The sequence below is a fragment of the Salvia miltiorrhiza genome, unplaced genomic scaffold (assembly GCF_028751815.1).
Source record: "Salvia miltiorrhiza cultivar Shanhuang (shh) unplaced genomic scaffold, IMPLAD_Smil_shh original_scaffold_235, whole genome shotgun sequence".
Lineage (NCBI taxonomy): Eukaryota > Viridiplantae > Streptophyta > Magnoliopsida > Lamiales > Lamiaceae > Salvia > Salvia miltiorrhiza.
The window spans coordinates 93,473-110,122 of record NW_026651508.1 but is presented as its reverse complement, the minus strand read 5'-3'; positions in this window follow the sequence as shown (position 1 = coordinate 110,122).

Genomic DNA, 16,650 nt, shown 5'->3' with positions numbered 1-16,650 from the left:
TTATAAATCAGGTCAACGGAACGGACCATCGATGAGCCAGTTTTCATCTCAAAAGCGAATCCTGGCAAGGAAAACTTTCAGGCGGACCCAAGCCAAAACAAATGAAAGTTTCAAAGACTGCAACTGTTGGATGTGCGGTGCAAAAGGGCATATTTCTACCAATTTCCCGGACAACGAGAAAAGAGAGATAAGGAAATTCGAATCCACTCCGGATATCGAAGACGCCCTCTACAACCAAGAATTGATACCGGTATATCAGTTCGAAGATATATCCTCTAATGAGAGTATATACGAGCAAGAAGAAGTCTTTAGCTCTGAAGATTCGGATATGACTGATGGATCATCAGGAGACGAGTCAGACTAAGGAGGACGACGGTATCCACTTTCAAAAGGAGGATCAGGAAGGATTTACCAGCCATTTTCTGATTCCACAAGAAAAGGTGGTGGAAAAACTCGTGACAAAACTCAAGAACAAAACCATGGATATACAAACATTCCAAGGGTTTTCAAGAGGAAGATTGGATCAAGTTATACAAAGCTTGAGTCCATTCAAAAGGAAGCATCATGTCTTCTTCGGCACCACGAGTCGAGAGTTGGCGCTTCCAATCGAGATAACAAACAACCAAGTAGAGATCCAATTAATTCCAACTGAAGATGTGCGGAGGGATCTCTCAAAAATGAAGCCAGAAGTCGCTAGAACGATGAAATGGATTCATATTGGAGCACTTCAGTTAGTAATCAAGCCCGCACTTTCACCAGGGACAGATACACCAATTGATGTTGCAATTTGCGACAAGAGGATTACAAATCCGAGAGATGCCGTGCTGGGAGCCTTCTCAGGCAATCTCTACGCCAAGAAGATTGTAACCGAATTATATCAACATATCGCTTATAATCTTCAGGATTCATCCTTCAGTCGAGCCCTAAAACTCTACCAAGACTACAAGAGGAAGGATCTATTAACGGGAGGAAATAGGCCATACTCGATTACATATCAAGTATCATATGCCCTATCAAATTCCCATCACACGGATTTATTTCTGGGAAAGAATTTTATTGAGGTTCCAGAAATATTCAAAGAAGTAGCCAAGGCAGTAAGCCCTGACCGAGTAGAAATTTTCATAATAAGGGAAATTGACATCCAAGTTGGAGATAAGCAGGTGCTGAAACATAATCAAAGTCTCAGATTGGGAGCACCGAGGCTATCATTCCAAGGAGATAGGCTGAACTCAAGGCCTTTAGAAAGAAGTTTCTCTCATTCCTAAGAGAGAAAGACGATCCAGGAAACACTAGCTCAAGGCATAAGAGTAAAACTCAAATGCCACGAAGGATGGAGAAGTGTTTCCACAAGATTTGATACAACCGAAAGGAAAAATTAGTTTCCTTGCAACACGTTGTACTATTTGGTGAATCCAGAAAGCAATCGATATATCGGACTTCTGGAGATTGGAGGCTTTGAAATCCAAATCGAGGGCAAAGCCGGACAAGAAGCTGACGTCCTGATTTTAGGATGTAATTTTCATGACAATTATCAACCATGGTCAAGGAAAGCAAGTGGGCTTGAGATCACAATCGGCGGAAAAAGGTTGTTGATCCAATGACGAGTCCATTCTCAATATACATCACTGTGGGGATGTTATATGAGAAATTCAAAGCAGAATATTTTGCTGCTTATATTGATTCAGGAGCAGGAATCTGTACAACAAAACGAGGAGTCTTTCCAGCAGAAGTTGAAGAAGAACTGCCTCGAATTGCGGGAAGGGATTTCTCGAAAAAGATTTTGCTCTTATCAAAGGGAGTAAAACAGACAGAAATACTGATCAGCGGAGCAGAACAAACACCTTGGTACAAGGTTCAAACTCCACCTATCTATTTCCATGATACAGGAGCAGATATTTTGTTTGGAAATAATTTTCTGCAAACCTTCAAAAGGTACACACATGACAATGAAGCCAGAAGGCTTGTGTTTACAACCAATTGTGACCACAAAATCATTGTGTTAGGTCCGGGGGGGTCTCGAATAGGTGTATGGGGGGGGGAATACACCTATAGGCTATTTTTGGATCTATCTACCAACCTCAATCAGAGGGATCTCAGTCAGAGATAGAAAAGAAACTTTACAAGCAAACCAGACACCTGTTTAACCGAAATTAGTTTTGACCAACAGGGTTGACGACTGATACTGAAAGCTCTTCAGTAAAGAGTTATCAGTTAAGTCACAAGAAATTAACTGATCCACGTAAGGGCTTCAGTCGTGTTTGCTAAGATAGAGATGATATCACTCTTCCTTACTATCAGAGGATAGTTCAGTCAGATTGATATCACATGCAGCGGAAATTAAACTTAGTTTCGAATAGCCTCGGTGGAGCAGATAGTTGGATTAAGGTTTCTCTAGCAGTTAGTCAGTCTTCAGTTTTATCAATAGAAATAACACAGTTAAGAATGTAAAACTGAAAGCTGTAAATAACACAGAGACTTTTACATGGTTCGGAAAAACTCTTTCCTACATCCACGGCTGGTTGATCAGACCAACAATCCACTCCGCAAGTGCTTGCCTGGTGCACTGCAAACCGTGAACTGAAGATAAACTCTCTTCAGCACCTACACACCTCGCGTAGGGTTTCTCCACCTACACACCTCGTATAGGATTTCAGCACCTACACAACTCGCGTAGGATTTCCCTGCTAAGCACACCTCGTGCTCAGACTTCTCTTTCAGAGTTCAGAGTACCTTCCTGAATCTCTGAATCACTCAAACACTCTTATGGGGGAGAGGTTTAAACGAGTGCCAACTATACTTACAAAGAACAAGTTCTTTGAAGCAAGTTTGACCTTTGGCTTCTGAGTACACAGAATATATGCCTAAGGTCTAAGAGAATGTTTGTAATCAGCAGTGACTGATTTTGGCTTTGGAATTCTCTTCTTCGATTCAAGCTTTGAGCGTTTTAAGCTTTGGGCTGAGTAGCTATTTCGGCAGAGCTTCAGCTTATGTTGTTGAATCGGTGAAGATTTGAAGTGATCCTCGAGCGCTATTTGTAGGAGAATTCTTGAATAGATCCGTTGGCATAAATCGTCCTCAAGATTTCTTCCGTTGGAGAGCAATTCGAATTTGGGCTGAGGCTTCAATCTTCGAGGTTCCTTGTCTGTGTGGAAACGACTCTCTTTGATCGACAGGAGATGTGACATCTCTGAAAAGTAACCACCAGATAGGAATGACCTCTGCAGAGATAAGATATTGAGATATCTCTGCATTTAATGCGGCTGTACTTGAGCGTACGTGGCTTCCTCTGAACGTTGGAAGATCAGTCCTAGGAGGAATGTTCAACTGATACTTGACTTTAGTATCAGTCTATGGCGCGCATTAAATAATCAGTCTTCAACTGATTCTTCAACTGATACTTCAGTTGGTAACTCCAGTCTTCAGTCTTCATTCTTCAGTCTTCAGTCTTTGACACCGCAGCTAAACTAGAAACGAACTCTAACACTTGAGTTCAAAACGATTCTAGTCTATTACATCTAAGTCCTATGAATTTTGGTATCATCAAAATAAGGGTTAGGATATTCCACAAGGTTCCCAACAATTTCCCCCTTTTTGATGATGCCAAAACCACACAGCAGTTCTAGACAATAAAAAGACTGAGCTCTCAGTATAAGTTCTAGACGAGGGGTGAAAACAGTTCCCCCTTAACAATAGAACCTAAACAACTTATACTTAGAACAAGAACGAAAACAGTTCTAAACACAGAACTTAAAGAAGACAGAAAAACTATAAATCAGAGCCTGGACAAAGAGTTATTGTCTTCAGGGTGAGATCAATAAGAAGTTCATTTTATTAAAAGGACTGATAAGTCATCAGTCGAGGTACAGAGCAAGACTTACATTGGAGTAAAACGATAAACAACAAAAAAACATCATGGATAAACCATGGACTCCAGCAGTCTGCTTGGCTGCGCCCTTGAACTTCTTGATCTTCATCTTCTGTCTTCGTGTCTTCATGTTCCTAAGCTTGTTCCACTCTCACTTGTTTTCCGTTGAATTGAGGTCTTGTCCGAAACGTCATCCTTTTAACTTCTGGTGATCCTTTGCTGTTCCATCATCAGTCAAGAGTTAGAGGACAGGGAGCAACCTCAAGAAAGGGTTTCTCTCTGACTTCTGACTTTTCCAACTTTCCCCCTTTTTGGCAACATCAAAAAGAGAGATGACGATGGAGGCTATGATCAGACGGTACCCAACTCCGAGTCTCAGAAGTTTGTGAAAAGATTTGAGAACATAGTGAGTCCGGATAAACAGAAGAGGAGGACGTCAGTTGTGGGGTGAGGAGATGAGGGAGACGGAGAAGTGGAAATGAGCATAAGTTCGTAAGATTCATACCTATCCTGATGAACACTCAAGATTAGCAGGATATGAGAAGCATAATCAAGGAACACCTTGATTTAAAGTTGATAGAACTAGGGAACTCACCTTACAGCAGTCCTGGATTTCTGGTGAGGAATCATGGGGAGATCAAACGAAGAAAGCCAAGATTGGACATTAATTACAAAAGAATTCATGACATTCTTGAGTTCGATGGATATTTTATCCCGAGTAGAGAACACCTTATCAACTGCATCAGAAGCGCAAAGGTATTCTCAAAGTATGACTGCAAATCTGGGTTTTACCAGATTCGAATGGAGGAGGGAAGTAAGAAGTTTACAGCATTCTCAACTCCACAAGGACACTATGTCTGGAATGTCATGCCAATGGGGCTAGCCAACGCACCTCAGATATTCCAAAGGAAGATGGATAATCTTTTTAAGGATTATTCTTCATTCATGTTTGTTTATATTGATGATATTCTTATTGCATCAAAAGACATTCATGAACATGTTAGGCATCTGGAAATATTTGCGGAGGTTTGTCAACAAGAAGGATTGGTGCTGTCTGAAAAGAAGGCAGTCGTGACAACCCAGAAGATGGAGTTTCTGGGAATCGAGATCGATAAGTCTGGGATAATTCTACAAGATCATATTATGGAAAAGGTCCAGAAATTTCCAGAAGATCTCAAGGAAAAGAAGTAGCTCCAAAGCTTTCTTGGAGTTGTTAACTTTGCAGGGATGTTCATCAAAAACCTTGCAGAGCATCGAAAAATCTTCAGTCCACTACTGAAGAAAGATGTTCCATTCATATGGAAGGAGGAGCATCGCGAGGGTATGAAAAAGCTAAAAGAGATTTGCAAAAATCTCCCAAAGCTTTCATTACCACAAGACGAGGACGAACTAGTCCTATACACCAACGCAAGTGATTTTTGGTGGGCAGCCGTGCTCACTAAAATTACCCCTTATGGAGAAGAACCATGCAGATACTGTAGCGGTCTCTTTTTCGACAGTGAGGTTGTGCAATGACACATCAACAAGAAGGAATTCTATGCAGTCAGAAAGGCGTTCAAGAAATGGCCGCTATTTTTACTTGCAAAGAAATTCATTTTGAAAGTAGATAACAATAACGTTAAGCCTCTCTTAACAAAGAAAATTGAATCTAAACCTGAAAAGGCTAGATTACTAAGATGGCAGGCTGAATGTCAATATTATGATTTTGATATTGTCATTTTGAAATCTGATGATAACGTTCTTGCAGATTTCCTAACAAGGACTGAGGTTGACGCCATTATCATAAACCAGAGGCAACTCCACGATAACATGGAGATGCTACAACAGGAATGGCAAGAGTGTGTACACCATGCCAAACAAGCTGGAAGGATACAGTCAACTGATGAAGCCAAAATGTCTGACCGCATACGAGAATGCCTTTAGAAGATGATAAGTCTTCATGAGGCAATCCACAAGCCACTCTTGCGCGGGATCATGGCTCCTTTGATCGAAGCAGGCATTATCGTACCGGCCGGATTACCGGTAGCAGGGGATTCAATACCCCTAGTACAAGTTCTGAGGCGAAGGTGTCAAAACCAGATCCTCAAGAAAAAGATGTTGCTAAGGCTTTACCGCCTCCACCTCTGGGGTTAAAGAAGGAGAGATTAACCTTAGGCCAATGACGGACAAATCTAAGGTAGATACTAATCTTTTGGAAGTATATATCTCCAAGTTGGCAGGTTTACCAGTCCAGATGGGAGAAACTTAACACAAGAAGGGGCATTAATCCGGGAAACTGCTGGGTTGATGTCGGGGGAAAATATCCTCGAGTGTGGATGACTACCGGAGCCAATCCACAAGATGTCAAGGCATGGTATGAATTTGGGGCACTATCCTCGGTTTATACTATTTCTCCGGTGTTTAACGAAATCAAGGGTCTACCAAGGTGGATCCAAGAAACAGTCTACGACGCCTGGGCAAACAACGAGTCTGTCAAACTAGGGGATGTTCTAGAACTGTATTTCTTCAGTGTAGCACCAGAGCCTGCAGGAAAGGGTAATCATGAGGCTTTCCATTTCATAAAGCTTCGACGACCGACAATCAAGCCTTGAACAAGATCAAGGCTCCTGACCATGACTCCTCTATTGTCGCCATATTTACGGGAGAACAGATTTCCACAAGGCGAGCATGGGGATTATGGGTCTGTCTCACAGAGATGGACAAAGTTAAGTCCAGATTTAAGTTTTCTCAGAATTCGAATATGGGATCATTCCTGTTAAACACTATGACAGGAACTACTACCAAGTATACCGAAAATGCCTTTGAAGAAAAAAAGGCTAACACTTTAGCAAAACAAGATCACGGGTAGCAAAGAGGTTCGTCGCAAATTTTGTAATATGGCTCACTTGGGCCATTGGAATGAGCACGTCTGCATGGAATGTCCTACGCAGAAAGAACCAGAATTCTTCAAGGGTTTCCTTCCGCAACCCGATAAAAAAAAGTTCCGGTTCGACGAGTATGAGGAGCACAGGACTCCACGATAACAGGGTTCGACTGAGGTTGACGCCATTATCATAAACCAGATTCAACTCCACGATAACATGGAGATGCTACAACAGGAATGGCAAGAGTGTGTACTCCATGCCAAACAAGCTGGAAGGATACAGTCAACTGATGAAGCCAAAATGTCTGACCGCATACGAGAATGCCTTTAGAAGATGATAAGTCTTCATGAGGCAATCCACAAGCCACTCTTGCGCGGGATCAGGGCTCCTTTGATCGAAGCAGGCATTATCGTACCGGCCGGATTACCGGTAGCAGGGGATTCAATACCCCTAGTACAAGTTCTGAGGCGAAGGTGTCAAAACCAGATCCTCAAGAAAAAGATGTTGCTAAGGCTTTACCGCCTCCACCTCTGGGGTTAAAGAAGGAGAGATTAACCTTAGGCCAATGACGGACAAATCTAAGGTAGATACTAATCTTTTGGAAGTATATATCTCCAAGTTGGCAGGTTTACCAGTCCAGATGGGAGAAACTTAACACAAGAAGGGGCATTAATCCGGGAAACAGCTGGGTTGATGTCGGGGGAAAATATCCTCGAGTGTGGATGACTACCGGAGCCAATCCACAAGATGTCAAGGCATGGTATGAATTTGGGGCACTATCCTCGGTTTATACTATTTCTCCGGTGTTTAACGAAATCAAGGGTCTACCAAGGTGGATCCAAGAAACAGTCTACGACGCCTGGGCAAACAACGAGTCTGTCAAACGAGGGGATGTTCTAGAACTGTATTTCTTCAGTGTAGCACCAGAGCCTGCAGTAAAGGGTAATCATGAGGCTTTCCATTTCATAAAGCTTCGACGACCGACAATCAAGCCTTGAACAAGATCAAGGCTCCTGACCATGAGTCCTCTATTGTCGCCACATTTACGGGAGAACAGATTTCCACAAGGCGAGCATGGGGATTATGGGTCTGTCTCACAGAGATGGACAAAGTTAAGTCCAGATTTAAGTTTTCTCAGAATTCGAATATGGGATCATTCCTGTTAAACACTATGACAGGAACTACTACCAAGTATGTCGAAAATGCCTTTGAAGAAAAAAGGCTAACACTTTAGCAAAACAAGATCACGGGTAGCAAAGAGGTTCGTCGCAAATTTTGTAATATGGCTCACTTGGGCCATTGGAATGAGCACGTCTGCATGGAATGTCCCACGCAGAAAGAACCAGAATTCTTCAAGGGTTTCCTTCCGCAACCCGATAAAAAAAAGTTCCGGTTCGACGAGTATGAGGAGCACAGGACTCCACGAGGACGAGCACCTCGGGCACCAAAAAAGTAAGATGCCCGACAAGGAAAATGGAGTCATGTGACTCGAGACAGGAGAACCACCCACTAAAAGAAAAACGACAAAAGTGGGTGGATGCAGAATAATTACCCACTGGCAGAAAAGACAAAAAGGGGTAATCATACAGCAGCTCCACTCACCAAAAGATAGAAAACAAAGTTGAGTGGAAGGGAAAAGCAGCTGGCCCCTACCAATAATAAAAGGAAGGTTCAGCTCCATGTGAAGGCGCTAACTGGTGTTGGCAATCATGGCCGACAAAAGAAGGTGGCAGTGACAATCCATGAACTGGCCTCAATGGAGAAGAATCCGAGGTCAACCACCAAGACTTACAGAAGGATCAGACCTTTATAAAAACCCAAGCGCTGGAGAGGAGAGAGCATCCGGAAAATTCACAACACCTACACACAACACACTCTCTCTCTAGAAATTATCTTTGTAATTTTAAATTTCTGTTTTCAAAGTTTTTCCATTTTAGTTTCAAGTTTCTTTTAATTTATGTACACAAGTATTAGCTACGAATGAGTAGCTAAACAAGTTTGTCTCCTCCCCTAAAGGAGATTTTATGAAATAAATTAAGTATTTTATAATTCCTCTATAAATGCTTTAATTTTGCTCAACTTTTCGGCTTAGTAAAAATTTTCTTTCATTTTCCAACAAAATATTTTATGTCGGAACTTAGTGAAGGAGGAAGGTTGCAACCATCTCTTGCGAGTGCGTGGTTGGATAGACCCTTGGGGGCGGACGATCCGTAAAACGCAACAAGAACTGACTCCTGAAGAAGACCATTCGACTAAAGGTATAAAGTTGGTTTATGTTTAGATTAATTTTGAAGTGATACAGAAGCATGTTGGGCCTTTTATTAATTTGATTATTACTCTAATGATAAGGAAACTTTTAAGGGGTATTTAGCTTAAATATGTTCATGTTGGGGTCCTTTTCCTATTTATTCTAAGAAGATGGGGTAGTTGTATAATTCTGTGTTTATTTGGGGTAAATCTGAATAAGTCAAAAAGTTTGGTATGGGCAAATTGAACAATAATGAAAGGTTATGATAAATTTTGGAAAATCCAAAGGTCATGGGCAAATTGGATTTTGGTTAAAGGTGGTGATATTACATGCAATTATCCCTTATTTATTAGTTAAATTCTTTTAGAAATTAGAGCCTAGAAAAAGACAACTTGTCACTAACCGTAGTTATTACTAGGTTATATATATTGCCAGATGGTGATGCACTGAATCACCAACGCCTAAACTAGAAGGTTGATAGTAGATCGGAACCTGAAGGAAATAGACGGACGGATGTTTCTTTTACTCTTCAATGGAATAGTTCTTTACAAATATCAAAGCATACATGTAAAACTTGGGAGAAAAGATCGGTCCCTCCTAATATTGCAGTCATGCTATTTATAAGAGATGAAGAGGAGAGGGTAAGATTGTCTTTTCCTTCATGGCACGTGCTCGGTACGTCCTTGGCGTCGTTGTCACTGGTGATTGTCCTTGCTCCAACGGCCTTGCAGCTTTTGCCTCCTTCAGAAAGTAGTTGCAGCTTTTGTCTAGGTGTTGAAGCCTGCGCTGCCTTCTCCAAGGTGCACTGGTGCTGCGCTGCCCTCTCTTAGGGTGGGATGACTGTGCTGCTCCTTCATGAGGTGGGATGACTGTGCTGCTCCTTCATGGGATGGGATGACTGCGCTGCTGCTTCGTGGGGTGGGATGACTGCGCTGCTCTCTCGTGGGGTGGGATGACTGCGCTGCTCTCTCAAAGGGGCGCTGGGATCTCCGTTCGTTGTCCTGCACTGTTAGTTTTCCTATTTTGTGCGATAATCATTAAGGCAGTAGATATTTCATATTGGTAACATATGGAGTACGGGTCCTGTGCTGCGCTGATGAGGACCTTATCCCTCATCAGCTACTCCCCCCCTTATTCTACGAAAAGAAGTAGATTTTCACGTGAATTTTCGTAGATGAAAAGTGTTTGCTTTGAGGTATGGAGGAATGGCCGATATCAGGGAAGGCAATGAGTGAGCCTGCGCAGGAGGGCTTCATATCACCACCTGCGCTGACTGCCGTGGTACAGGCCTTGTCCCATCGCATTTAATGTGATCTGATGTTTTTGAGTACTTTGTGACGTCCTTCCATGCTTCTACTTTTGTGAGGGTGAGATCTCGGCCCTCCGTTTTTATCCGCCATTCTGGGGTGAAATCCCAACCTTCCATTTTCCTTTCACATTTCCCAACCCTAATGATTATTCTCCCTCCTTTCCCTCGATTCAAATTCCCTTCTTATAAATACCCCCCATCGTCTTCATCATCTTCTTCTTCTTCTCTGAACTTTCTCTCAGACTTTTTTGGTTTCTCCGACCTCCCTTCGTCCCCGGTTCCTTTGTTAGGCTCCCCCTCCGACTATCACTCTTCTTATCAGGTTAGGCTCTCCCTTCCTCCATTATCCCCCTCGACTTGCCCGTTCTTTCTCGATTGTCTTGTTGCGTTTGTTTGTTTGTTTGTTTTTTTCGTGTGTTCGCCATAGCCACCGTGGGTGCCAGACAACAACAAATAAATACGGCGGAAGATATGTCGTGCCAGGGCTGTCATTTTCCTCGTTCTACCCTTACCGCCGCCCAGATGTCGGCATTACGGGGGTCGTTACGTATCCAGCCGGACGATCCGGAACTGAAACTCCGGATGCAGCGAGAGTCCGGCGATATGCCCGATGCGGACGGAAAATGGCGTGAGGACACCATTCCCATCTGGCACGCTCAGGTGAAGGCGGGTCTGCGTTTACCCCCTTCAGGTTTTCTTGTGGAACTATGCGAGCGGTTCGGGATCCCCTTCTTTCAGCTTTCCCCTTCCTCTCTCCGTAGGACCCACATTCTTCATATTCTCTGCGCTGCTAATAATTATCCCCGCAGTGTGAAGTTGTTTCACAAGACCCACATCCTTAAGCGGACCGATTGCCACTATAACTTCACCGCTAAGCCCAAGATGAATTTAAAATTCTTGAGTGACCTTCACTCTATGGATAAAAAATTTCGTGACAAGTATTTTTTTGTACATGTGCGGAATGGGACTTGGGAGGACTATACCGGTACTAATGAGGTAGAATGGCATCGGACAAAGCACTCCTCTCCCCCAAATAGGGAACCTCTAGATGCCCTAGAAATTAGCCTCATCGATCTCCTAAACCAAGCCTTTGTTAACAAGGATTTTGATGTTTTACAACTGGTCTCTTCTCCTTCTGTTCTGGCCGGCGCTGGCCTCTTCTCCCGTTATCCCCAAACCTCCATTGGTATAGTCCAAGCATTTGAATTGCTTAGCGTGTTAATACTTTGCATTTCTTAATCATTTCTCTTCCTGCGCAGGTATGTGGAGGTCTAAGGAGCATGGTGCCCTTGATTCCTTCTGTTTCCTCCCCGATCCTGCTGTCGGGGGAGACACTACCCCGCAGACTGGGTCGGCGCAGCATGTGACCCCTGAGTCTTTTAATGTCGCAGCCCGATTCCCGACACTAGTGATAGTGGGGTACGAGTATCGATACGACTATTTTTAAAAGAATAAAGATAAGAAGAATAGGTCGAACATCAAGCGGAAGCTCGTATCATAGAATGCTAAGGAAAATCATCATAAATGAACCCAAGGGTAAAATCGTCAGCGTCGTTATAACTTTTTAATTATCAGGAATTTCACGAACAAAAACAAAACAGGGAGTGAGTATATTACTTGATTCATATTCAAAGTAACTTCACATCGAGACTTTATCGATAAAAAGGAAATACGATAAAGTAAATACATCATCTAACGATCCCCCACCAGCACCAGACCAATCTCACTCCTCGCTTAGCCTGCACATTTAGAAATACATGCAGGGAGTGAGTACATAATACTCAGTGGGCAAATGCCGAAAAACAAGAAAGGCGCTCTTAGAGCTATAAGTTTGAAGCTTGCCACATCTCAGCAATACACAGAAATAAGTTACTATTAAATGAATCTGTGCATGCAGTTTTCATAATCATGACATCATAAGTAAACGACTGCAGTCAAAGATCTCAACATGTATGTACCACATCTACAACTCATCATCATCAAAGGTACTGAGAAGTAGGCCTCCCTCTCAAGTACCGTGACCGGCCGATTCGCTCAACGGCTCACAGTCACCTCAGTGTACACTAGCCCTGGCAGGATAGCTATCAACTGCCCAGGACCCGAATTCGTCTCATCTCATCAGTAGAGGGTAACATACAAGCTCAACATCAAAAAATTGGCAAGTCAAACATTTCTCAACATCATTTATCTTAAAATATTTGATAAGCTCATAAATATCATCATTAATCATCAAATCATTTTAGAAAGCTCGGATAATATATGTATACTCAAAATATTGCCCACCTGAAGACCTTACTCAAAACTCCCGTCAAAGCGGAGTTACTTACTTCCCCGCTCTGCTCGTGTCTTCAGGGATCATCGTCATCATCGAAGGTTCATGTCATAAAATGAATCTCGATTAGAACTCATTGGCAAAATCTCATGCCTTAACTCATGCTCTATCTTATATTCTATCTCTTAATCGACTCTACATAAACTTCTTCACTCATTTCAAATCCTTAAGTCCAAGGATAGGTTTCAAGAAAATCATGGTTCTAAGTCTCGATTTATCTCTCATATAAGACTCGTCTAATCTCATTAAAACACTTAGGCAACATAAACACATAAGGCACATAAGAAAATACAATCAAACATCAACAAATCATGTTCTGTTTTCCCACTGACTCAACTTCAAAATTTAACACGTTCTGACTCCGACATCTCCTGGACTCCAGACTCATACCAAAAGAAAGGTATTTGACTCTAGTTTCATTTAAAAAAATGTAGAGTCAGAAACTCCAAGTGGTTTGGGAGATATGGCGTATTTACCACGGTCTACCATATTCGGCAGTTTTGAGCAATCGGAAACATTGATTTTTGAAAAATAGTAAACGTTGTCAAACTGAGCTCAAATTTGGTGTATATCTAGACCATACAGTACGGTTGATACCATAAAAATTGGGAAAGCTAGATCACACAGGAAGCTACTGAAATGAATGACTTTGTCCCCTGTTCTCTGAAATTCCCGGTAGAAATGTGCAGATTTGGTTTTGCATTTTGTAAAAATAGTAAATCAAGTCCAAATGACTTGAACTTTTACCGGTATGCTCAAGACTCATGTAGGGACATGCTGTAAAATTTTCAAAGCCATTAGACATCGACAACCCGTCGATCACAGTAGGTCAGTAGCCTACGAAAAATCACCAAAACTCATCTCAAACTCTTAAATGCTCAATTCAACATTTCTTCAAAGAAAACCAATCAAAGTTCATTTTAAACACATATAACACTCAAAAACATTTAAAATACTCATCATACTCAAATTAACTCTCCTCTTTTACATCTTAACTCAAATCTCAAGGAAAACGTTTCTACAAACATATCAAGTCAATCCTCTTCTCAATTTCATGCTTAAAAACACTCAATCATTCAAAATGACCTCATACTTCATATAACTCATTTTATACACATAAATCCCCTATAATCATACCAACCAAACTTTAATAAAAACTCATATATTCACATAAACTCTCAACAAAAACATGACAACTTCACAAAATGGTCATAAAGCAAATTAGACCTCATTTTATCAATCAATGGCTTCTCAAATTATGAGAACTCAAAAACTCTCATAAACTAACTCAAGTCAAAATTTTACTTAGTCAATAAAAGACTTAATCAAACATATTAAAACACTATTATCATGCTCAAAAACATATATCTTAAGCTAAATCACTTAATAGACACATAGACATGAAAGTTCTAATTTTTATTAAACTAAACTCTTTGAAATTTTATAAACACACATATATTCCATCAATTTACAAATTAGAGCATAGATACACATAGCCCTAATCTTAGTAAACTAACTCATATCAAAATCATCAATTGACATCATATACTCAATTTAATCCATCAATCATCATCATATACATCTCATGGACTCATATACATCATCAATTCATCATTTAAACCATCAACACAAAAGTTCCCAATTTGGGGTAAACTAAACTCATCAAATTTTTACATCTCAAAGCATAGCTTTTCAAAACACATACTAATCATCACCAAACATCACGTAGATCACTTTTCTCTCCCCAAATCAAGGAAAGAAGAAGAAAAATTTTGAAGGGTAGAACACCCATTTTTTTCGAAAATTTGAGGAAAAGAAAGGGGGTGATTTTCTTGCTTCAATCCTTCAAATATACTCATATATATCACCATACAAGTTTAATCTATGAATATAGAGATCACTTACTCAAGTTGTTCACCAACAATCAATCTTTCTCTCTCTAGCCTTGGAAGCAAACTTCAATGATTTCCTTGAATTCAAGTTGATAGGAGGTGTTTAGGTGGAATTTTGTTGGTGATTTATGTGTTTGGCATATTTTGGTGAGCTTCGGAGGTCTCATCTATGGTTGACAATGGTGGAAAGTAGAGAGATGAAGGGGAGAGATGGTGGTGGTCGAAAGTTTGGGGTGAAGGAGAGAGAGAATTATCTTGAAAGATTTGAGAGGATTTTGCTAATCTTGTAAAGATTTGTGAATCTTTAAAGAGGATTTGAGAATCTTATGAAATATTTGGCAATTAATGCCTTGATCTCTCTCTCTCTAATCTCTACACTCTCTCTAATCTCTACTCTCTAAATCTCTACTCTCTCAATCTCTACACTTAGTAAATTTTAGTAATTAGTCTCATACTTGGGAAATTAAAAATAAATCATGTGAGAAGAGTGATTAAATAATAATCACAAAAACTATGGAAATATTACTCATTAATAAAGTACCATAGTATAATTATTCATGTGACCAAAATAAAATAATTATAGCACTAATATTAGTGCACTCATTCAATTATAATATTCCTCATCATAGGAAAAATAATTTAAAAATATTATGCTTGGAAAAATTTTCCATAAACCGGCATCATTCGATTTCCCGGTAAAAATAAACTGCACTTGCTTTGCAAACTTAATAAAAATTCCAAGTGCTAAAGTCTCAAATAAAAATCATAATAACTTGGTTAAAATGACTCACGTAACAAAATCACATAATCAATCAGTCACGTAAATTCACATATCATCACATCAAAGTAGTCGGCAAACACAAACAGACTAAACGTCTCTCAGACCGACTCTATTTATTAAGGTTTCTCACTCTTTCTTCCTCGACTCTATTTCTAACTCATTATTCCCATTTTCTTAATAGGACAGTCAATCTCTGATAACTCGGTATCCGGTACTCTATTCCCGGTAGTTGGAAATAAAATAAAATCTCAGCTCAATTCAATCAACATCTCTATTTAAAAGACAATCTGTCTTATCTGCTCATAAAAAAAAAGTAGTCTCGTAATTCGACATCTCAGTACTCTCAATAGTGTTAAGACACTATCTCACAACATAGGAAAAGTACGGGGTGTTACATTTAATCCCGGGCAACCCCGTCCGGGTTCATCTGCTGTTGACGGTCAACCTCTCCGACTTCTCGACGAAGGTGATGCGAGTTCCGCTGAGGGTGCTCGTAAGCGTCGCAAGACTCGACAGGTAGTCTCGTCCAAGAAGAGAAAGGTCCCTGCTCCTGATGTCGGGGATAGGGATTCTTTTGAAGCTTTACTCGATGATGCGCCTCATCAGGCTGCGCAGGCAAGGGAGGGGTCTGGCTCCGTCGTGGAGATTCCAGGCCCTCGTGCTTTGAAGGATTTGACCGGTCAAGAGTGCCGGTCCCAAATGGAATCGCAGATCGCCTCTGTCGACCTGCGCAGGTACGATGCTATGGACATGGGGGACCTAGCTTTCGACATGTGCCTTGGTGTGGAGCAGGTAAGTTACGTGTGTTCTTATTTTTATGACAATTTTTTTTATGTGTGGATTTTTGTTTTATGCCGTGAACTGTAATTGTGTCTGTGCAGTTGCGAGTAAAATGTTTGTCAGCCTCCCGCCATATGACCCGGACTGCCTCTGGTCTCCGTGAGAAGGAGGAAGAGCTCATGGCCTCTTTGTCTGATAACTCCAAGCTACAAGAGCAGCTGCGTCAAGCCCAAGCTGAGCTAGCAAAGGTGAAGGTGGAGAAGGAGTCCATCGACACTGAGTTTGCTCGTGTAACCAGGGAGAGAGCGAAAGAGCTTGAGGCTGTCAAGCATGAGATGTCGAAGGAATGCCGGGTGAAGTTGAATCAAATGAAAGCGCAGATTGCCGATCAGGAGAGTCAAGCTTTCATCCGAGGGATAAAAGAGTACCGCCAACAGTTCTTCCTCACTGCGCGTGGTCAGTTATTCCTGCGCTACATGTTAGAGGATTCTCTTCAAGCCTTCCGTCGTTCCCCTGACATGCTCCGCTTGATGGGGCCTGCTATGCAGTTCTTGGTGAAGGAAGGTAGTCGACTCGCCC